Source organism: Macrobrachium nipponense, chromosome 42, assembly GCF_015104395.2.
Source record: "Macrobrachium nipponense isolate FS-2020 chromosome 42, ASM1510439v2, whole genome shotgun sequence".
Classification (NCBI taxonomy): domain Eukaryota; kingdom Metazoa; phylum Arthropoda; class Malacostraca; order Decapoda; family Palaemonidae; genus Macrobrachium; species Macrobrachium nipponense.
The window spans coordinates 16,236,127-16,260,610 of NC_061103.1; positions in this window are offsets into that span (position 1 = coordinate 16,236,127).

Genomic DNA, 24,484 nt, shown 5'->3' on the forward strand with positions numbered 1-24,484 from the left:
CCCAGCAATGTTGTGTTGCGGTAACCTGTCGGCCATAAACCCTGTCTTCACATGCTAAGTGAGGATCCAACACCAATTTCTCTCCATGTACCTCTTCTCAAGTGTGGGGAGGAGAAAAACACTGGGTTCCCAGCAGGCTCAGAAAACCCCTTGTCAACCCTACCTAAAGTGGCATCTCACCCATGGGCAAGCAAACAATGACACCAACCAAACTCCAGTTCTTCCCTGATCCTCATCTAGCAAAACATGTCTAGACTTCATATGTGCTACACTTAATCCAATGATAATATAAATTTTCTTTTCATTTTATAGATGCTTATTCTATTTTTTGGATGTTCATATTACTTCTAAACAATATCAAATTTAATCAACTGATTCCCTTAAGAAAGAATTTTCCAGGTTTGGCATTCCTGATGATGTTGTTTGTGTTACTGCACCATTTTTTAAAAAGAGACTAGGGCCTTTTATAAGAAAAATGGTTTAAATCACATAACGCATTAAGTATAATCCGATATCTAATGGTTTGATTGAGAGAGCAACAAAACATTTAAGGAGAGTTTGAAGAAGTTCAATGGTAGTTCTGCTGATATTGTACCACAGTTTGTTGATTTATGTAGTTACTGAAAAAGTGTGCATAGTACTACTGAACAGGGAGTTGTTTGGCTGGTGTCCGAAGACAACCCTTTTGTCATTAAAAAGTTACCCTAAAAGCAAAAAAGAACATAAATCTTTATCCAAGTACTTTACAGTAAAAAGAGGGAAATGTGTTATGAAGAGACCCCATATACTAATAGTTTTTATAATCCACTTATGAATTTAATTAGGCCTGCTGACAGCTCATCCCATGTAGAGGTATCAACCCAACCATAATATAAAGTTTGTGAGACTCCAAAAGTTATCTGCACAGTATCCCATGAAAAAGTTACTCCTAGTAATGATCATATTTCTGAACATGATAACTTAACTTGTCACATTGGTTATATTTTTGAAATCAAGAATTATTAAACCCTTGATAAGATTAAATTTGTGATGGTTTATTTTCATCTTATGATACGGATAATTATTGTACCTACCTTTTTTATTTGTGAGGGTGTAAAGGTGTTATTTTGGCTTTTTATCTATGCATCACCTACTCCCAGGGGCTATAATTAATTCACAGCACCCATGCATTTGGTATCCAGCCCCGTCCGTTACAACGCTCCTGACTGGGTAGTGATGAGCCAGTTCACAGTGCTGGAAATTAACCAGTATTTGTACACATCTCTGCTCTGACCTCTCCTGACTAAGATGTCTTTCAAGTTACACCTCAGTTTTACTCTAACAAAAGTAGTGTTTCCCAATTTCATCACTAAACATTGTCAGGCCAGTGATTTAAGAATTATAATTATACGTATATGAATTATGCAATTCAGTAAGCTTAATTCTAAAACGTGTATACAGGGAGTCCCTGGCTTATGACGGGTTCACCTTACGACGTTCTGAGGTTACAGCACTTTTCAATTATATTCATCAAAAATTATTTCCAGGTTTACAACACGTTTCAGGGTTATGCTGCTTAATTCGCCGATCTGAAGGAAGAAATTACTCCAAAAATGTAAAATAATTAATATTTGAATTTTTTTTATGCAATAAAAATGCATTTTACATATTTTTTAATACACCCAAAGCATTAAAGGTAAGGTTTTCTTAGGATTTTTTACTATTTTCCGGCTTACGACAGAACCGGGGACTGCCTGTATAGTGAGATAAACATGAAATTTTTTATAAAAAATACATTCTTTCATTCCTTAAATGACATCACATTGCATTCATCATTTATCGTTTTATATTTCATATAATATCGTAGCTTAAATTTCATGGGTGACAATGCTACCAAATAATTATCCATAGGGCTATCAAAATGAAAATGACAAGCAAAAGATTAAGAAAATTAAAATGAGCAGGGATGCGCGCAGACAGTGTTTTACCCAGGAAACCACCCAGCTCAGCTTTACACAATCCATACTTCTAAAGGAATTGCTTGCTTTTGTTTTTTGTTATTGTTGCCCATGTTTAGTCACCAATTGATTGTATTTAAACATCTGAAAGGACAGGAAATATTACTTGATTGCGCTGCGATGTCATGTAATGAATGAAAGAATATATATATTTTATATTAAAAATTTCATTTTCATTACCCTATACATGTTTTAGCATTAAGTCTACTGAAGTACATAATTCATATGATCAAGCCTATGATGCTTAAATCATAGGCTTGATGATGTTTAGTGATGCAATTGGGAAACACTGTTTTTCTTAGGGTAAAACTGAGGTATGATGAAAGTTATAACTTATGAAAGAGTTAGTCAGAAGAGGTCAGGAAAGAGATGTATACTGTCTAACTGCTGAGAAGATACTGGTCAGTTTCTAGTCCTGTGACTGGCTCATTACCAGCCAATCAGGAGTGTTGTAATGGGCGAGGCTGGATACCAAATGTACCGTTGCTGTGAATTACTTATAGTTCTAAAGATTGCAGAAGCTCCTTGGGATGCCATGTTTAAAACTAGGTAGCCCCTCGGGGATCAAAGTATCAGCCTATATATGCCCCATTTCTATACTGTGGTCTAAAAATTATATCAATAAACAGTATCTTTGTGTGGCCGTCTACTTTACATTTACCATACAGTACTCATTACTAACACCCCGAAGTAGGTTACACATAGATAACAAGCCAAAGTGCTCATTTTGTTTTGGCAGGATTGTGTACAAAAACAGAGGGATAGTCCTGAGAATGGTAGGTGTAGACTAGTAATTTCCTTCTCCTAGTACAGCTAAAACAGTTTTCCTAGCCGAATTCCAAGTGTCGTAGCCTGCTTAAAAGTAGGTAATCGGAGCCATTATTCAACAGGGATACCTACATTCTAACCTAATTTTTCATTAACCTACCCTATCCTATGGCAAAGTGCTCCAACCTTTTCGGGAGGGCAAAGCCCAATCTAGATCATCCAGCATCACATCGTTCATAGGGTAAAATACCAAATGGCCGGCCTCTACCATAGTGTGACCACCTTCCTGAAAAAGTACTTTAACACGTCCTGTAACCCAGGACAGACTTTAGTCAAGAGCCAGCATCCATCAAAGCAACACCTCGAGACCTCTACTTTCCTCTCAAAGTCAGTTTTTTCTCACAATTCACAAATTAGGGCCATAATTTCCGATTTTCGTTAAGGTGGTCGCGCAAACGTAGAGGTGGCCATTCAGTATTTTACCCTAGGCTAGTAGTAGTAGAACGACGTGGGCTATCGCTACGTATGCCATATAGTAGCTACCTAGTATTCTTCAAACTAAGAACAAGAAAGATGAGCTAGCTTACACCTAGTCTATATGGAAATATTATGAGGACTGTGAGTATGAAAAGCCTATGAGTATGAAAGGCCTACGAGCACGAAGAAATAGGTACTTAGGTAGGCTAAACTGCTACGGTTATAGGCTATTAAGCTATACGCAAATGCAAATAATCTGTAAATTACCTGACGAACTATATCACAAGTTTCTTTAACAGGGTAGCCAGTTGTAAATAACCAATAAATACCAAAAAAGCTAAAATTAATAACACCTTACAGTAATAGTAGTAGTAGTGGGTGCAATATGCCTTTGAAACGGCTCCCTTGCTTCTTTTATTCCTCCTTTGTTTGTGTTTGCTTGAGCTTCTTCTCTCTGAAATACCACATTTCTTTTATAAAATCTTTCCTATTCTCCACTTCCTCCCTCATTAGTACTACCAATAAGATTATATTTGCTACTAATTCCTCTTTATTTTCTTGATATGGTTGCTGCATAAAGCTATATCTATTTCTAATTTCATTGTATGCTGGACAGTAAAGTAAGAAATGTTCTAAATTTTCATTTTGTTCATCACAGTATAAACATTTTGTATCTTCTCCTTTTATCCTATTTCTATCATTTAATCCTAGTATACCTAGTCTGGCCCTACTGATCAGCATTGTTTTTTCAGTGTTATCATACCAGATTTCTTCTCTTATGTTTTCTTTATATTTTCTGTAGATTCTTAATGTTGACTTTTCATTCATTTCTTTCTGCCATATTTTTCTGTCCCAATTGTTTATTATTTCTCTTAACTGTTTGTCTTTAACTGCTTCAATTTTACTTAAGTTTATGTTTAGTTCTTTCATGTACTCTTTTACTTGCATTATCCAGGGTGTTTTTTTGTTTTAATACTGATCCATTGTTATCTCATATAGGAGCCTATTTCCACCATTCTTTAGTGTATGTTTCAGGTAGAAAAGTTTATTCTTGATATCTCTAGATTGGCAGGAAGAGGCCCCTATTTCAGATCTTAACGCACAACTTGCTGTGTAATTTGGCGCTTTCAATATTGCTCTGTATACTTTATTATCTATCTTCTGCATTTCATTTATTGTTTTCCTGTCAAGTTTCATGACTTCCATCGCATACATGAATGAAGGCATCGCTAGTCCTTTCCAGTACAATTTTCCTATTTTTACCCTGCTACAGCTTTTATTGATGACTGCATTAGCCATATTTGCCATCTGCTTTGCTTTAATTTGGGCCCTTTTTATCTGTTCTCTGAAGCAGTCTTTCATGTTGTTGATTGTTACTCCTAGGTATTTAATATTCTTAACTATTTTTATTCCTTCTATGTTTGTTCCATATTCTCCACATCATCGATACTGTACCAGTCGTTGTATATTAGTATGTTACTCTTGTCCTTGTTTATGTTTAGGCCACATTCACTTGCGATTTCCATAAGGGTTTTTATTGATTTTGTTATTTCTTCTAGTGTGTGCCCTAGTATTAATCCGTCGTCTGCATATAGTAGTGCCACTATCCTTATTACTTCATTTCTGAAACCTTCTGTTGTATTTTCTAATTTTTCTATTATCAAGTACGTTATTAATAGAAAGAATATGGTTGAGCCATTGCATCCCTGTCTTATTCCATTGGTTACGTTTAGTTCTTTTTGTTCTGTATTGTTAAGGCATAGGCTTGTTACGTCATTTGTATATATCTTTGCAACTGTATTTATTACTTCTGCATGTAGCCTGTATTTCATCATGACCTCAATGAGCTTTTTCCTATTAACCGAGTCAAATGCTTTTTGGAAGTCTATTGATACTACAAATAATGGGTCCTTTCTTCTGTAAGTCTCTTGTATGCAGTATTGTAGGATATATAAATTATCGATTCCTCTCCTTTGTGCGGTAAAGCCTGATTGTAGTTCATTCAATTTTCCTATATTTCTAATATGTTTTTCTATTTTGGTTCTCAGGATCCCCATGAAGATTTTATATGATGCATTTGTTAGAGCAATTGGCCTTAGATCTTTGACTGTGGGGTTTTGTTTTTTGGGCGTAAGTGTTGTTTTTGACTTAAACCAGCTTTCCTGTGTTTTCCTGCCCTTCAGTATGTTATTTAAACATTCCGCCAATTCTTTTTGAAGGTTGTTACTTTGTAATAGTAATTTGAACAGTACTGGCTTCATTCCATCTGGTCCTGGTGCTTTATTTGTCTTCATTTTCTCAAGTTGATTTTTTACATCTTCTGTTATGTTGATTTCTTCCATGGGTCTGATCTCTGTCTCTGTTGGGTCATACACTCCATGCATATGTTCCCTTAAAGATATATGGCATTTCATCTGCTGTCCTAATCTTTTCACTATTTCTTCCATGTCATGTTTGTACTGTTCTTTCTTGCTTTCATTCCATATCTCTACTATTTTGTTTTCTTCTTTTTGGTATATTGTTTCCCAGAATTTTAACCAAGCTCTTTCCCTAGGGTTTATTCGTCCTTCATCTCTTGCTTATTTTCATCGAATATTCTTATCCATTCTTTTTCTGATGTGGTCTTTTTCCTCTCAGCATGTCTATATATTCCCAGATTTTCCTGTGTCTGTTTTTATCATTCATTATCTCATTTCTAATCTTTTCTTCATATTCTTTATTATTATCTGTACTTTTTGTTTTTGTTTAAGATATGCTTCTTCATAGTATCTTTTTTCTTCTATTCTTGTGGCTTTCCTTTTTAATTTGTTATATACCCTTCTTTGGCTTATTTCTTTCTTTATTTCTTTGGTGACCCATACTGGTTCTATTTCTTCTTGCTTTCCTGTCTTTAACCTTCTTTTGATTATCTTCTCTAAGTTATTTGTTTTTGCTTCACTCATTGTTTCTTCCAACTGGGTTAGATCTCCTTTTCTGTCTTGTTGGCTTACTTTAAACTTTATATATTCAAGGTATTTCCTGGTAGACTCTTCTGTAACTTTCAAATATTTGATTTCTTTTGTTTCATTTCTGAATGTTTTCCTTACTTTAGTGTTCATTTTGAATTGGACCTTTATGAGGTGATGGTCTGATAGATCATATTCATATTTTCCCTCGTCTATCTCCATACATTCATATTTTTTATACATATTTTGGTTGACTAGGGCAAAGTCTATAGCACTGTTCTGATCTCCTCTACTCCAGGTTATCTCTCCTTTGCAGCTGGGATCTCCATTTAATAGCGTTAGGTCATATTTTTCCATTAAGTCCATAACATATTTTCCATTTTGATCAAGTTCTTGTGTCCCTATGAAACCTAAGTGCCCATTGAAATCCCCAAGGACTATCATAGGCAGGTCTGTGGATTTTTCTATGGCTACATGTAAGGCACTTATTATTTGTTTATTTCTTTCTTTATCACTAGTTGACATGTAAACCAGAATTATGTTGAATATTGTTGTTCTATAGTTAACCTTTACTATTAGAATGTCTTTGTGTTCCGAATTTTCTTTTTCTATCTGGATCTCTCCTTTGGTTCTATACATTATTAGTAGGCCTCCTCCTTTTTTTTTTGGTGTCGTCTTCATCTCTCATTGAGTCTACCACTCTGATGCTTGTTGGGAATAGTAATTTTTGCTGTTTAAGGTGTGTTTCTGTGATGCACATAATTGTGTTTTCTTTTTGTTTATTTCCACTAGCTCGATTATTTTGCTTTTGTCAGTTCTTGGGTGTTTATAAGCTTTATTTCAAGATTTCTTGATATATCTTCTGTCTTGTTCACTAATTTTTCACTTTCTCTATTTACAAAATTGCTTCTACCGTCTAACCATTTATCTATCTTTTGCAAACCACTTTTTTCTTCTAGGTCTAATAGTCTAAGATTGTTACTGAAGTTACTTCCTTCACCTACCTGCCCTAAACTAATTTCCCTTCTTCTACTTCCTTCCTCAGAGCTCTTAACATTACTACTATATATTCTATTTTCTCCTAAATCTAATTTATTTACACTCATAAAAAATTATTACTCCCTATCTCTAAATTATTTACAATTCTATCTACTTTACATTTTCCTACCTCTAACTCATTTACACTTCTAACAATTCTTTTGTTTCTATCTATATTTCCCTGGATTTCCTTTTTAGAGCATTCTAGTCGTCTGAAAGTTCTCTCTTCTCTTCAGCTCTCCCTTACTTATGAACCATCCTTCCTCTTTGTTATCCTGCTTTTTCTTTAATTCAGATCTTAATATGCTATCTTTTTCTCTTTCTTTAGCAGTCATGTCTGGAACTATAGATATTTTTTTGTAAATATCCTTCTTTGCATTCCTTAGCAGTCTGGCACTTTTTAATATGTTCCACTTTTCCCTCTCATGGCTGAGTTTCACTAGAAGTGGTCTGGGCCTTGATCTGCCTATCGCCTCATTGTTTTGACCTTGTTGCAGTCGTGGCCTACCTAACCTTACTACATCTTTAATATTCCATTCATCTTTATTAAGGTTAAGTTCTTTTGTGAATATTTCGTTGCACCTCTCTTCATCTAGCTTCAAGTTCTCTGTTTCCTCTCCTGCTATATGCTCTGGCAGGTTGAATATGATTAGGTTTTCCTTCCTTCTGTCTTTGTCCTGGGCCTCTCTTATTTCTTCCTGAATTGTTTCCCTTATTCTTCTGCTGCTGAGGATCTCTTCCTTTATGTCTTTTGCTAGGGTTTCTTTAATGTCCTTAATCTCATCCTTTATGTCTTTGACTAGGGACTCTTTAATGTCCTTAAAGTCCTTAAGGGTTATTTCTATTTGCAGAAGTCTACCTTTAAGCGTCTGGTTCTCTTCCCTGAGTTCTTTGATCTCTGTATCCTTCTGGTCCTGGCACTTACTACAATCTGCACAATACCATTTTATTACATCTACAGCTCTCTGAATCCCAGCATACTGATCATTAGTGATATTGGTGCAATTCGTATGAAACCATTCCCTACATTTGTCGCATTCTAACGCCTTTTGTTGCCTACCTACTTCCCTTCTACACTGTGGGCACGTGTCACTGTCCCCTGAATTTTAGGTTGACACAAAATAATATTAGTATTCGTAGTAGTAGTTGATGACATTTTTCTTATAAGAAGCTCTCTCACTCGTTCTTTATTTTTGGGGTGGTGCGCTGTTTGAGAGTATTTTTTTCTAGTGCACGTATACAATGTATCCTTTTTATCTTTTTCATATTAATGCTGTAAGCATTTAAATTTATTCATGATATTACTATATATCGAGCAATAAAATAGGATATCATCTAACTGTTCAATTACCCATTCCCAATCTAAATATTTAGTTTCTTCTATCGTTTTAATTTTTTCATCATCTAGCTCTGGCCTATTCAACTAATTAGCACAGTTTTTTTTTTTTTTCGAAGACACTGCACTTCGGTTCTAATCTGGAATTTCATACAGATTATCCGTGTTAACTTTTCATGCATTTCTCTTTTTCATGTTTCTTGATTTCAGTCTTTTATCATTTCTTTTAATTGTTTAAATTTAACTCCTTCATACAATCTTTAATTTTCAAGATAGTTTTTTCTTCGAGCTTACCTCTTAGAGGATTCCATTCAGGGATGGCCCGACTGGGGTGGAGGTGGGAGTAGTTAGCCCCTTCAATGTTGATTTTGAGTTGGCCAAAATGGACAGTATGTGTTGTTTAGATGCAAACCTCTCTCTCTCTCTCTCTCTCTCTCTCTCTCTCTCTCTCTCTCTCTCTCTCTCTCTCTCTCTCTCTCTCTCTATATATATATATATATATATATATATATATATGTGTTTTTTGTGTGTGTGTGTGTTGTGTGTGTGTGTGTGTGTGTGTGTGTATATATATATATATATATATATATATATATATATATATATATATATATATATATACATATATATATATGTATATATATATATAATGTGTGTGTTCTAGTATGTATATATGTATTTACATCCGATATAGCAAGAAGGAACACGTACTTGAGAATATCCTTAAATCCACGGTAGAAAGGTAAATGAAACAGGGACGTGCTTTCATAGTATTTTCTACATTTTCAAGTTCACACTGAATATAAAAGAAGTTGACAGGCATTTATATACAAATTCAAAAAGGGGAAGGCGTAGTTACAGTTAATTAATCTGGGGGGGCACGTTCTTTAAGCATAAGAGATAAGGAAAGATGATGAAGGCCTGGATGGAGATTTGAGTTCCTTGTTGACGTTCCTTCGATAAAGACTCCAATAGATTCCTTTTTTGGTGATCTTTGACTCTGCAGATTATCGAGGAATTATCCCAGTTAATAACTTATGGCCTGTCTTAAGCCAGTAATTCGTAATGCCATTCTTTATTACTCCTGGCATATTTTTGCTGAGACTGCCCAATATAAATCTTATTAAATTCTTTACAAGGAATACTGCATACAATATTATTTGAATTTGGAGGGCTACTCTTAATTAGTTTATTTTTCAAAATATTTTTATATTCAAGTACTAAGTTGATATAAATAGTTTTTAAAATAGATACAGCAGGAATGAAAATGGGATGAAATGCTACACAGAGAATATTCTCAAATTCTTTGTTAATACTGATTGGATTGTAATACGTGTTTTTTGCTTTATTTTTACAGTCCCAAAAAAATACGAATGACTCTATTTTATCAATAATTTTAAAATCTTTTTCTAAAAATTTCGGACTACAAATTCTAAGAGCTCTGATATACATACTGGAAAATGTTGATATCTTAATTTCTTTAGCATGAAGTAAGTCTTCAATAGAAACTTTAGTGAATAAAGATGTTACCTCAAAACTTTTGTAAATGGGAATTTGAAATAATACCCAGAATAGGTAATAGTAATTTAACTAGACATTTAGAAAGTTTATAGCTAATAGACCGGTTGAACTGATAATGGGGCGAATAGGGAAGTCTTTTGTGGGTCTTGATTAATCATTACATGTAAGGTAAGGATGGTCCAATCGACGTCACTTTTTCTTTTACTGAACTGAATTCCTTTAGTATAGATTTTATTTTAGCTGATGTCATAAAAAGTTTCAATTCTAAAATATAAAAGCTGCTGCTTGAAGATCTGAGAGTAGACATTGAAGATGATGTACTACTCAAAGTACTACAAAAGCTACATAGAAAACAGGACGGTCACAGTGGTTATAATGTGATATCAGGAAAAAAAGGCCTAACTAGAGGAGTGCCCTAAGGCTATTTGGCATTTACATAATTGAATTATCTAAAATTCTAAAAAGGCACAAGGTTAGTTATAAACTGTATGCTTATGATGCTCAGTCCTAAATTCCTCTTGAAATGGTAGAAGATGCCATTAGTAAAATAGATGCAATAATGAAAGATATATAAAAAAATGGATATCGGCGAAGAAACTAAAACATTGTATCTAGTTCAACTTAGTCAAAATTACAAAGTTTGTCAATATTGTCTTTACCCCCACTCAATCAAATGGTTCTTAAGTCATCCCTGATTTCATTCCTCTAATCAACATTCATTAACTGGATTTTTTTTATTGTGAACATATATTTTTGTTTTGTTTTGTTATGTCTGACTGTTTTTCTTGTAAGATATCACTTCTTTTAAGGGGTTGAATGGGCAATTAGCATTTACCAGTCTCAATGGCTTTTTTAAAAGTGATAAATTGTTTATTTGTATATATTACGTATATTATATCCAGAAAGACGAGGGATCTATAGATGACGCCCAACAAAGTTCGGGGGTCGTTATCTAGGACTAATATTTCTTGGGGTCCTTATCTTTATGATATTCAGTCTTTTGTTTTATGTTTTAACGGTAATCTGGTCATCCCCAATAGGCTTGTAGTACTAAAAAAGCCGCAAAGGTGGTTTCATATACGACCACCGAATTGTCTTTGTTAAGTATATATATATATATATATATATATATATATATATATATATATATATATATCCCTTGTTGGTATCTTATTATAGAATCATGCCAAAATCGAGTTTTAGCACATAGCCCTACATTATTGTCCGCGCATTTTTTTCTAGTTTCATGTTATAATTTGTTTGATTTGACACGTCAAATTCATGGAAAATAATTGTAAGTAACAACTAGAGTTTACCACGGTATAGAAAAAGAGATTTAAAGAACTACTAGTTGAAAATATTTTACGGTACTCCCGTATTCCAGCAAAATTTGGATGCTCAGAAAAGTTATATGAAAGTTTTAAGAGAAAATAAGTTAGCATGAATTTCAAAGAAAAAAAGGTGTATTATAAAACGTGAATATTCAAATAAAGTTAACATTATCCTTTAATGAACTAATGTACAGAATACATGGGTCATTTTAAGGAAATCCTTGAGTTAGACTTATGGCTGTAATGTGGGTCGTCCTAACGCTCCCTCAAAGAACAATGATGTAAACATACGTAATACTGATAGACGAAGTAAGAAGTAAGAAATACAGTACACGAACCGTCCGGCATATTTTGTAAGAGGATTACGGTACTATCCCACTATGATCACTAATTTCTAACCAGCACATGAACAATATACTATTTTTCCAATTTTTTCTTTATATAGATCTACCGTGAAAATTATAGGAATAAGATTCTACCAAGGGTAAAATATATCAAGCGGCCACCTCTACCAAAGCGCGACCACCTTCCCGTAAATCGTAAATTATTGCATGAATTTGTGACTTGTCACTTGGGAGAAAAAATTTACCTCGAGAGGAAAGTAGAGGTCTCGAAGTTTTGCTTCGACGGACACTGGCTCTTGACTAATGTCTATCCTTGGTTACAGGACGTGTTAAAGTACTTTATCGGGAAGGTGGTAGTCGCACTAACGTAGAGGCCGGCCATTCGGTATTTTACCTTAGGCCTCTTCCTAACCTGCTGTGGGATAACTGCTAGTAGTAAGCTATGCTAGCCTATAGGAAGTAATGATTTAGGCTACTTGACCATGTAGCCTACTATTTGTTCTTACAGAATTACCTAGGTACCTATACAAACCAGCTTTTCGGTTAAACTGATGACCAGTGTAAAACTGATGACTAGGTAGCATAGTACTACTACCTATCGCAGACTGTTAAGCTGATCAGAATATTTGAGCCCTTGGTAAATCTAGGTAATAACTCTGCATCGGGTATTTCTTTGGAAATTAGAGTTCCATAGTATTTGGGTTGCGTAGCTAGGTATTAAGAATTTACTATTATTTTCTCGGGGCGATTGTAATTAACCCCCAGGGGTAGTACTAAATATGGCGAACTACATTTGATGTCCCGATCCCTAGTGGCTGTTGTATTTGTGGGGACAATCCTTGCAGTCTGCGCGATGACACAGCGGCCACCGATCCCAGAATGCGGCCACCTTCCCGAAAAAGTACTTGAATTAGCTGCCATGAGCATCAGTCAAGAGTTGTGGCCAATCCAGGCAGCACACCGAGACCTCTACGGTCCTTTTGAAATAAGTGCTTTTCCTAAATCAAGAAATACCTACTGGCATAATTCAAGCACTTTTTTGGGAAGTGGCTGTGTTCTGAGAGAGGTGGCCGCTATGTTGCTGCTCTGTCATTTACCCTACCCTTCACTTCCCTCGCACCACCACTTGTTCCCTGAGTGCACGTAAATCTACAGATTCACACGGAGTGGAAGAAAGGAGTGAGTCGCTCAGGTGTCTCACGCCTTGGCGGTAATCCCTCTCGTGGGGATTGTTCTGTAACCAGGGTTGGTATGACTGTCTTGTAGGACTGTGCGCGCTGTGAGACTGGTAGGGGGTCCCTCATTCAGTCCTGTCGAAAGGTTTGGCCTCGATGAGGACTGAGACGTGTCGAAGGATGGTACCGGCCCTTGCCAGGTAGTTGCAAGCTCAACTCCACTCAGACCATGGTCACAATTGCGTGACTGACAGGTCTCGGTGATGGCAAACATTTCTCCTGTCGTGCAAGAGTTTCATAACCCTCCTCGGGAAACCGTTTCTCCAGGGCGAGAACGCTCTCCTAGACTCGCTTCATGGCCATCACTGCAAGTTGATGGCTGCCCGCTACTTGCTTCTCCTGCTAGTTTTGCTAGCAAGGCGAGCGAGAGCGTCCAATCTTCCTCATCTATTCCCTCTACCTCCCATGGCTACACCGGGAGGGGCGAGGTGAATAGGAGGGATCCTGTAGAGTGTTCTCTGCAGGATCCAGCGTCGGGGGACTACATTCCTGCAAGGATCTTAAAAAAAAGAGTCCCACCAGATGTACGTCCACGTTGTTGAGGAAGGATTGTCTCTCAGTGACGGAGAGACCTCTCACCATCTCGATATCAGGTGTTTATGGATCACCTTAGGATTCAAAACACCTGGAGACTATATGTTCTCCCTGGCTCTTTCTGTCCTTTTGACAGATTTCAATTTGCAGTCCCCTATGGGTTCTTGAGTTTTTGGAGCCTTGAGTGCATGTCCTGTTGAATTGTACTTGCATTCCAGTCTTAATGCTCACATATAGGACTGGTTTGTATACCTGTTCCTCCTCAATTTCTACAGGAGTCGAGGAGGGGTGCCGCCACAATGATTGTTTGATGAAATTCAGGGGTCTCGCTTAGCGCTTAATTTCTTTGGAATTTCTAGCACTCTCCGAGCGTTTTGGTCTTCTCTGATCTGCAAACAGTTGGGCAAGACAAGAATTCCCCATAATTATTACAATACGTCATCGGGAGTCTTGCCAAGTGCCCGGATCACTTGGTTTTGCTGGCATTCGCCGAGTGCTCAGCTTCATCATGTTGCTGGGCTTAATGATGAGTTTGTTCATGAAACTTACTTGGCAGATATATATATAGCTGTATTCTCCGAAGTCCGACAGAATTTCAAAACTCGCGGCACACGCAGTGGGCGGCCAGGTGGTAGTACCCATTCCCGCCGCTGGGAGGCGGATATCAGGAACCATTCCCATTTTCTATTCATATTTTTTCTGTCGCTGGTCGGTAAACACCTGTTTACAGACCTCCGCCCAGGATTTTTGGATTTTGACTCGTTATAAGTATCTGGATTGACTTTTGGTTTTGAACTCTGGATTGTTGGATTGGCAAATACACGCGATAGTGGACTGTTTTTGGATTTTGGGGATTGGCTTTTCTATGAACGTGATGTCGGGATGAAGTTCAGTGAGCTCAGAGTGTGTGTGAGAATGATTGCAAGGTGAGGCTACCGAAATCATCGTAGACCCCCACACAGTATGTATGGGGTGTAGGGGGCATGTTTGTTTGCTGGTTGATCGTTGCATTGAATTGCAAAAGTTTGACTGAGGATGAATGGAAGGTGTATGAAATCCTATCGCCGTAAGTTGGCGCGATAGGATCAGGAGGGCTTCTTCCAAGAGCGGTTCTACGAAAGGTAAGGGAAGTAACATTTCTCCTATTCTAACACCAGTAGAATTTGCTTCACCTAAATCCTGTGTTGTTGCCTGAGGGCCCTAGTTCTGTGTCTGGAGAAGGTAATGCCCTTTCTCTGATTCTAGAGTCATTACGCCCACTCTAGAGTCCAAAGTGTTGGCCCTTGAAAACGGCTCGAGTAAAGTGTGTGATCGTGCCCCTAGTGTTTGTGGAGGGGTCGTCAGATCGGCCCCATAATGCCTCTAGTCTAGACCTCTGTCGACTCCCAGAACTCAGGGAGTGGGCATGTCGAAAGCCGCAAGAGGGTTACGGGGGCCTCCCCACCGATTCTGGCGTCCCTTCGGCAGGACCTGTTGCTACTTCCCAGGCTGCCAAGGAGCGTGCTCAGGCTCGCATCCTTAAGGACTGTTTTTCGTCCTCCGAGGCGCCCTCCCCGCGCAAGGGGTGGAGCGCTCGGAGTGACTCGCGTCCGTTGAAAAGGACTTTTCCTAGGGAGGACGCTTTACGTCCCCTCTCTCCGCTCTCGTTGCGGTCTTCGCCTGCGTCGTATGACGCGTTTCCTCCTCAGAAGAGAGGATAGGACGTCGTCCGAGGATGACGCTGAGAAGCGCTTCTCTCGCGCCTCGGAGAGGCAGGTTGCTGTACCTTTGAGAAGGAAGGAGGCGTCCCCCCGCCCCCCCCCCCTCGTCTTCTCGCAGCGCAGCCCTTCACCTCCTCTCGGTTCTTCACCTACGAAGAGTATTCTTGCGTCGCTTCAAGACCAATTGTCGGCCTTAATGGCTCGGAAGACTCGCCCAGCAGCAGTTGAGCCTAAACGTAGGAAGGACGCTAGACTGCCTGTCAAGAGGACGAGGCAGTCTCCTTCTCCGTCTCCTCGTCTCTCGTCTCCGCCCGCACGTCAGGACGCCTTTGAGGACGCTCGACAGGACGCCTTTGGAGACGCTTTTGAAGACGCTCGGCAGGACGCTTTGGAAGACTATCGTCGGGATGTTTTGCTTGACGCTTTGCCTGTGGAGAAGGCTTTCGAGAGCGCTCAGAAGGACGCTTTGAAAGCGAAAGCTGGACGCTTGAGCGTGAAACGTAAGGACGCTCCTTGAGAGAGACTAAGAGTAACTCTCTTGACGCGCAGCGCTGTCAGGACGCTCTTCGTGGTTCTTGAGCTCTAAAGATCGACAGAAGTCGGTCGCTTTGAAGAGGCTGATTTTTAGTCTTCCTCGAAAGCCTTTGTTGAAGGCTAGACCCGTTGGGCGCACGCCCTCTCCAGAGGTTCAATCTCCTTTGCCTCTTCGGGAGGAAGGAGAAGCTTAGTCCGGCGGACTCAGTGGAGGAAGAACAGCCGTCAGTTTTCGTCGGTTTCCGACTACAAGGTGCTGGTTCGTCTTTTACGTTCTTTGTTTGGTGAGAAGTTCCAGCCTGCAGCTCCTAAGTCTCCTCCCTCTCAGTTTTCGTCTTCGAAGTCGGGCAAGGTTTCGGAAGTGGTGGAGATGAAGACTTCCTTGTCCACTAAGAGAGCATCCAAGAAATTGCATGATTGGATGGAACGTCGGAAGGATCAGGGCAAGTCGACTTTCGCCCTTCCTCCTTCAAGACTCAGTGGGAAAGCGGGCATTTTGGTATGAGACCAAAGCTGAAGTAGGAGTTAAGATCCCATCTTCTTCCCAAGGGGACTTTGCTAGTCTGGTAGACGCCCAGAGAGATCCCTTTTATCGTCCGCTAAGATTTCATGGACACCAACGGAGATCGACCATCACATGAAAGGTCTGTTAAAGACTCTTGGAAGTCTTTAACTTCCTAGACTGGTGCCTAGGAGTCCTGATCTTCAATCTAGGAGTCCTGATTCTTTGAGTCTGGGGGAGCTGTCCCAATGTGTTGTCATGCATGGACAAGGCCGTCAGGGATGGTTCGGAAGAGTTAGTGTCTCATTTCGGCACTGCTTTTCCTCAAGAAGAGAGCGCTTTTCTGCAATTTTACAGCGAGGTCTGTTTCTGCATCGCAGGAAGCAGAGCTTCTCTTTGCACCTCTTTCGAGCCATCTCTTCCCCCAGGCTATGGTAAGGGACCTGGCAGTGAGCCTACAAGAGAAGGCTACCCAGGATCTCTTGGCCCAGTCTTCAAGACGTCCCGCAGTCCCTACCACGTCGTCGTCTGGACGACCTCCTAGGAAGGTTAAACCCTTTCGTAGCGCGCCTCCCTCGAGAGCTGCTCCTCGAGGGAGAGGACTTGCAAGAGGGAAGAGGTTCCTTCAAACCTAAATCCTCTAAGTGAGAAGAAAGTCCTTCAGATGCCTGTCGGAGCCAGGCTAAAGTTCTTTGCGGGTGCGTGGAGAGAGAGAGATACAGATGCGTGGCCGTCCCTCAAGATAGTGGAACAGGGGTACAAGATCCCCTTTGTGGACCCTCCTCCTCTTTCTACGACTCCCAGAGATCTTTCCCCGTCGTATCAAGGGGAGAAACATCAGGTTCTTTTAGATCTTTTAGATCAATGATCATGAAAAGAGCGGTGGAGCAGGTCTTAGACCTGGGGTCACCAGATACTACAACAGACTTTTCCTGATACCAAAGCAGTCGTCGGGGGTGGCGTCCAGTCTTGGACGTAAGCAGCCTGAATCTTTTCGTAGAAAAGAAAAAATTCAAGATGGAAACACCTCAGTCGGTTCTAGGAGCCTTAAGACCGGGCGACTGGATGGTGTCCTTGGACCTACAGGACGCATACTTTCACGTGCCTATCCACCCTCTTTCAAGAAAGTTTCTGAGGTTTATGCTAAGGGACAAAGTTTGGCAAATTCCGAGCCCTTTGTTTCGGTTTAAGCACGGCTCCGATGGTATTTACCATGCTCATGAAAAACGTAGCGAGATGGTTACATTCTGCAGGAATAAGAGTGTCCCTGTATCTCGACGATTGGCTGATCAGAGCATCGTCAGAAGAAAGGTGTCTGAAGGACCTTCACTTCACTTTGGCCTTGGCGAAGTCCCTGGGATTCTGGTCAACCTCGAAAAGTCGCATCTGACCCCAACACAGTCCATCGTGTATCTGGGGATTCAGATGGATCAGTGGCTTTTTCGAGCGTTTCCGTCCCAGGAACGACAGCTGCAAGGCTTAGAGAGTTTTCGGCCTTCCTGGGGAGGAAGCTTGCTCGGCGAGGGAATGGATGAGTCTGCTGGGAACCATTTTCCTCGCTGGAAAAAGTTTGTTTCCCTGGGAAGACTACACCTCAGACCTCTCCAGTTTTTCTAGCAGACGAATGGAGAGTCAGAGAGGATCTGAATGCGACCCTTTTCATCACCAAATCGGTGAAGAACCATCTAAGATGGTGGCTAGATCCTCGGAAGTTTCGAGAGGGGTTGTCCTAAAGCTTCTGAGCCCAGACCTAGTGTTGTTTTCTGACGCCTCGGTGTTGGGATGGGGGAGCAACACTGGGAGGGGAGGAAGTGTCAGGCACCTGGAGGGGGGAACAGGTGTCCTGGCACATCAATGTAAAGGAACTAGCGGCGGTTTTTCTGGCGCTACAGTTCTTCCAACAAAAGGTTGCAGAGAAAGTAGTCCAAGTCAACTCGGACAACACCACAGCCCTTGCGTACCTAAAGAAGCAGGAGGTACACACTCCCGTCCTCTTTTTTTATTTAGCGAGGGAGATTCTGCTGTGGGCAGATGCGAGACGGATAAGGATCCTGACGAGATTTATCGTAGGAGTCCAGAACGTCAGAGCAACCTTCTCAGCCGACAAAGATCAGATCCTGCCGACGACTGGACGTTGCACCAGGACGTCTGTCGAGAGCTCTGGAGACTGTGGGGGTGTCCGTTAGTCGACCTATTTGCGACGTCGAGAAACAAAGAGGTTGCCTCTTTATTTGCTCCCCTGTGCTGGATCCGGGAGCAGTCGCGAATAGACGCTCTGCTCTGGGACTGGACGAACCTGGACTTGTATGCCTTCCCGCCATTCAAGATCATGGGGGAAGTAGTAAGGAAGTTCGCGGCATCGGAGGGGACGATGGTTGACCCTGATCGCCCCGATGTGGCCCGCGAAGGAATGGTTCACAGAGGTAATGTCATTCATCATAGACTTTCCGAGGACGTTGCCCTGGAGGAAAGATCTACTCAGACAGCCCCACTTCGCAAGATATCACCGAAACCTCTCCGCTCTGGGTCTGACTGCGTTCAGACTATCGAAAAGCTGGCCAGAGCGAGAGGTTTTTCTAAAGCAGCTGCAAAGGCGATCGCCAATGCTAGGAGAACGTCCGCGAGAGCTGTTTACAGTCGAAGTGGGCTTATTCCTTCAGGGCATGGTGTAGAAAGGAGGGAATTTCCTCTTCCACTACCTCTGTGAGCCAGATAGCCGATTTCTGCTATTTTTAAGGAATGTACAGAAGCTGGCTGTCCCGACATCAAGGGATATAAGAGTATGCTGTCGGCAGTCTTCCGTTCACAGAGGACCAGACCTGTCTGATAACAGGGATCTTCACGATCTCCTGAGATCATTTGAGACATCCAAGATACCTCAGGCGAGGCCTCCTTCTTGGAACTTGGATTTAGTCCTTAGACTGTTAATGTCGAGTCCTTTCGAACCTCTACATGAAGCGTCTCTTAGGAACTTGACGAAGAAGGCTCTTTTCCTAACTGCTCTGGCGACGGCGAAGAGAGTTAGCGAAATTCAGGCCATTTGTAAGAGAGTGGGCTTCAAAGGGGACAATGCTGTCTGCTCTTTGAGTCCCACTTTCTTAGCAAAGAATGAAAACCCGTCGAACCCTTGGCCAAGGAGCTTTGAAATCAAGGGTATGACAAGCCTTGTGGGCCAAGAAACCTGAGAGAGTCCTGTGCCCTGTCAGGGCTCTAAAGTTTTATGTCCACAAGACTAAAGAAGTACGAGGTCCCTCAGATAATCTCTGGTGTTCGGTTAAACGACCCGATATACCATATCCAAAGAACGCGATTGGCTTCTTCTGAGGGCGTCATTAAAGAGGCTCATTCGTCTTCCACACAGATCGATTTGAGCCTCTTGCGAGTGAAAGCTCACGAGGTCAGAGCTGTCGCAACCTCGCTTGCCTTCCAAAGGAACATGTCGATCAAGGACATCCTTGACGCCACCTTTTTGGAGGAGCAATTCAGTATTCGCCTCACACTACTTGAGAGATGTGAGAACGATATACGAGGACTGTTGTTCTCTTGGGCCATACGTTTCTGCAGACACAGTCTTGGGGGCTGAAGGTAGCTCTCTCCCTATCCCTTAGTTAGGTTTAGGTTAGTTTTTAGTTGTTGTGGTTTTTGGTTGTGGTGAGGTTTTGGTGAAGACCTCCCATCTCTTAGCCTAGTGTTCAGGGGTGGGTCTTGGATAGTTGGTCAGGTGGTGGTCAGTTGCTTCGTTGCCCTCATTTGTATGGCTCTATGCTCTTGTCACATTGAGGTCACGTCCCCGTTGACAGAGCATCCAGAGCGCACCAGCACTACAGGTCTCCACCTGGCTGGCAACTCTGATTAAGCACAAGCAGGCTGAAGTGACAGTAATCACAGAGTCTACTTTGCTAACAGGTGAGGAACCAAGGTGTATATTCATCTACTTAATTTAAGTTTCCTACAAATCCTATTCTGTCTCTTCCCACCATCCGAAGGTGGGATTCAGCTATATATATACTGCCAAGTAAGTTTTTTCATGAACAAAATGTTATTGTTTTATAATACAATTAAGTTTGTTCATACTTACCTGGCAGATATATATAATTAAGTGCCCACCCACCTCCCCTCAGGAGACAGTGGCACTGATAAAATATGAATAGAAAATGGGAATGGTTCCTGATATCCGCCTCCCAGCGGCGGGAATGGGTACTACCACCTGGCCGCCCACTGCGTGTGCCGCGAGTTTTGAAATTCTGTCGGACTTCGGAGAATACAGCTATATATATATCTGCCAGGTAAGTATGAACAAACTTAATTGTATTATAACAATAACATATTTTGACGACCATCCCTCCAGTGGGTGATCATGCACATGGAGGAACTGCTATTATTGTGAGGAAATCATTGGATGCTCATCTGTAGCCCTCAGTACAAATTTACAGGCTGTTGCGCTTAAGATCACGTTAGACAAGCAGATTACTGTGTTCCATGTATCTGCCTCCTAGATCAAACTTCACAAACGCTGATATCCAATCACTAATTGATCAATTGCCACAACCATTTTCTGGGCTCAGCTCGTGTCGGCCTATGAAAGATCCTTAATATCATTCTTTCTAGGTAAAATTAGCCTAAAATTACCAGAGAAAAACAAAATTTAAAAAATGTCCAGTAAAACTGACTCGCTCACTTCTTAAAAGAAGTGTCGGTATGATAATAGGGGCGAGTGTGGAACACTACCACGAGACAAACACCAATTAGAACTTCCTATCAGAATCCCCCAGAGAGAGCTGATACCAACGGCGATGCAGCCTCTACTACTACTACTAGAGGACGCCACGGACAGCAGCGCCCCTAGCGGACATCCTTAAATTTTAGCGCTTCGTACAAGACGCATTTTTCCTTGTGTTGCACTATCTCAGGATTTATCCTTATTTTCTACGATGGAACGCTCTGCAATTGCCACGGCTAAGTTAAGTAACTCATAAGTAATATTTTACCACCTTTTTATCTTCCGGGTACCAGTATTTTCCTCTTAATAGGTCATATACGGTTCCCCGGTTGTCTCGTGGCGGCCATGCTGCCTCGTAAGAATTCCCGGTCCTCCATACTGGGACTTCTTATACTTATGGGCTTACTTTATCACGTTCATTGTTTTACATCGAGTTCTAGCTAGTTTAGCCCTTCTACCATTCTCTTAGTTCGGTATTTAGGGCTACTATTATTATTATTATTTTTATTCCGGCCCAGCATCCCGGCTCTTGCTCTTCATCGGCTATCGCTGGCTCCGAGTAGGCTTCTGTTTCTTGGAACAGTCTGCCTCCTCCTGGGCTTCTTTCTCTTTTACTAAAAGTGTCTCTTCCATCTTTTCGATGTACATATTTATCTATTTAGGGTGTTAAGCTAGCCTAGGTGCTTGTTCCTTATATGGTTCAGCTTGGTTCACGTGGCCCTCTCACGGTTGTGTTGCTCGCGGCCTAGGCCACTTGCGGTCACGTGTTCCATCGCACCTTACCCTGCCCCTACCCTCCCTTTCTGGTATAGGGAGGAGCTGGGGGACCCCTTGGTTGTCTTGACAACCTCAGTCGCCTTCTCTCTCTCCTTCTCGGAGGTGGCCAGGGGTTCCTCCCAGCGGGGGTATAGGGCGACCACTCATGAGGTTCAGGGTCTCCATGCGGGTAGTCGGTGAGGCGGGGGGGGAGGAGTAGGCCATCCTCCCCCCTCTCTCGCTCCCGCTGTGTTTTTGCCGAGACCCCCCCTCCCCCCCCTCCCCTCCCCAGTTGCTCAGCCACCCCCCTTGCTATACGAAAGGAGCCTTCCGTCCGCAGCCGGGGCACCTTTGGTATAGGTTACTGCTCCGCTAGCGGGCGGGGCGGGCACTACTAGTGGTCGGTTGCTTGCCTACTATATCCTTATATCTCTCCCCCGCTACCGGAAGGGAGCTTACTTCTTACCTACGCACTCTTCTAGTAGACGGGTGGAGAGAGGTTTGTTTTATTATTATTATTGTAAGGATATACCCTAATTGTACAATATTTTACAATGAATTGTGTATTATTATTATTATTATCTACCATCCCCGCTATTTTTCCGTCGTTGGTTTCCATTTCCACCACTCCTGGTTGGTTTCCTTTTGTGTCTCCGCCATCAGCGGAGCCATAGCCTAGGATACCAACCTGGTTACCACACGTATTTTGGCGGGGCTCTGGTTGATTCTAACTTTATCGCTCCGGCACCAGCGGAGCATCTGTTAGACTGTAAGTGTTTACTTGGTACTCATGTACTTTTCCACTTACAGGCTACCAACTGCCAGGTCCTAGGGTGTAACGCGACGCTGTTCGACCCCTGTGGACATGATGAGTGTAGGTCTCACGCCCCCTGTTCGCCACGTCCTAACAACGAGACGATCGTCTGGCACCCTGAAGCCTGCGCCATCTGCTTACGACCTGGTCGGTCAGCTGGGAGATGGGTAAGTCCGTTATAGGCTTACTTATCATTTTACTAACAACTTTTAGTCGTAAGTTTGTTAACCCTGTTCCACCATTGGCAGCTAATCTCGCCTTTCTTTCAGGCTACCCGGTGTAGGGAAGTCGCCCTCGCCACCCTGAAAGCGTGGGTGGGCGGCTTCGGGAAGAACGCCGCCAAAGGCCAGCCCTACATTCTTGATAAGAAGCTGGCCGTCCAGATCTTCCCCGCGGGCAAGTCGACGGGCTACGTTGACCCCTTGTCCGCTGCCCCTCCGCTGATAGCCTCCATCCAGCATGCTCCAGCAATCCTTTGACGTCGTAGCCTCCCAGGAGTCGGTCCCGGACGTCGCTGCCCTGGACCTGAACATCGAGCCTATGGCGGTAGGAGTGGAGGATTTGTTGGTAGAGGTAGGTGTGTCGGGCGCCCAAGGTCCTTCCTTGGGTGCTTCTGGATCTTCTCCTGTCCCCCTCTTCTAGTGCTTCATTCCAAGGCTTTGTGGGATCTGAGATCCCTACCCGCTCTCCCGCTCTCTCTGTACCCCAAAGGCGAAGGGACAGAGAGAACCGAAGACTCTAGCCAAGACGACTTTCTAAGAAGTCGTCTTCGTCTTCTTCGGCGTAAGAAGTCGTCGACTTCCTATGCCGATGCGGTGAAAGCAAGGCCGAGCTCTTCTCTCACCCAAAGAGCTCCAGAAGCAAGGCTTCGAAGGAGAAGGCTCGCGCTCCCGCCGAGTCACTGCCTTCTCCCGCCTCCACCGCTTCCACTCCGGCTACGCCGGTAGGAGGTAGCAGGTACTAGCACCTTTGATCCCTCTGCTTTTTCAGCAGGGGTGATGACAGGTGGGCGTGCTGTAGGCTCGCAAATCTCCGCACTGGGTCACGGTTCGAGCAGATGTTGCACAGTGTCAAACACTCTGTCTCAATCTGGCCAATCAATCCAGGATCTCTCTAAACAGAATGAGAGAAAATGAGGACCGAGTAGCTGGGCTATCTCAGGTTCCTCCCCCAGTCTCCCCAGCGTCAAGCACTGGGATTCTTCAACTCCCGCCTTATGACTCTTTGCCAGCTTTCTCTATGGAGAACCCATGGAGAGTAGCTGCCTACGCTCCATTCAAAGATGGAATGATCTCTATCTCGGAGTGTGGAACTCGAAGGATTGAGGACTTCGAGTTTTACCCTCCGGGTCTGACGCAGCCTTTCATCGGCTATGCTAGGCTGACGCCAACGGCTCTGACGAGGGAAGACAAGATCTCTAAGGAGTCGGTCTTGTATAGTAGAGATCACGCTCAGCGGGAATGGGTTCACTGCCTTGAGGACTGGGAGTGTACGAACACCAAACTCCAGCCTCCCCACAAGAGTCCCTTCACTATTTTCGCGACGGAAGAGGAGGTTTTCTCTTCCGTTCGCTACGAAATTAGTGGAGAAGTCCTTCAGGCAGTCCTCAAGGATGAGCCCATCCCACAGTTGAGGGAGGCGGAGTCTACTTCTCCGCTCTTCCCGGCTTCGGAGAATTGTGGGAGAACTTGCCAGCTACGTTCACAGCTTGGTAAGCTCAAACCGGACTGCGCCATGGACCAGTTCGGCGAGAAACTACCAAGGCTGCCGGATTCCCTAATCCAGGCAGAGTTTGATGCGCGAACCAGGTTTGGCAGGTCCCTCAATTCCCTTATAATCACGGAAATGGCTGCCCTCTCTTATGCTACGGAACCGCTGTTCAAGATTCTGGCGAAATCTCAGTTCCAGACGGTTCTAACGGACGCTTTTGAC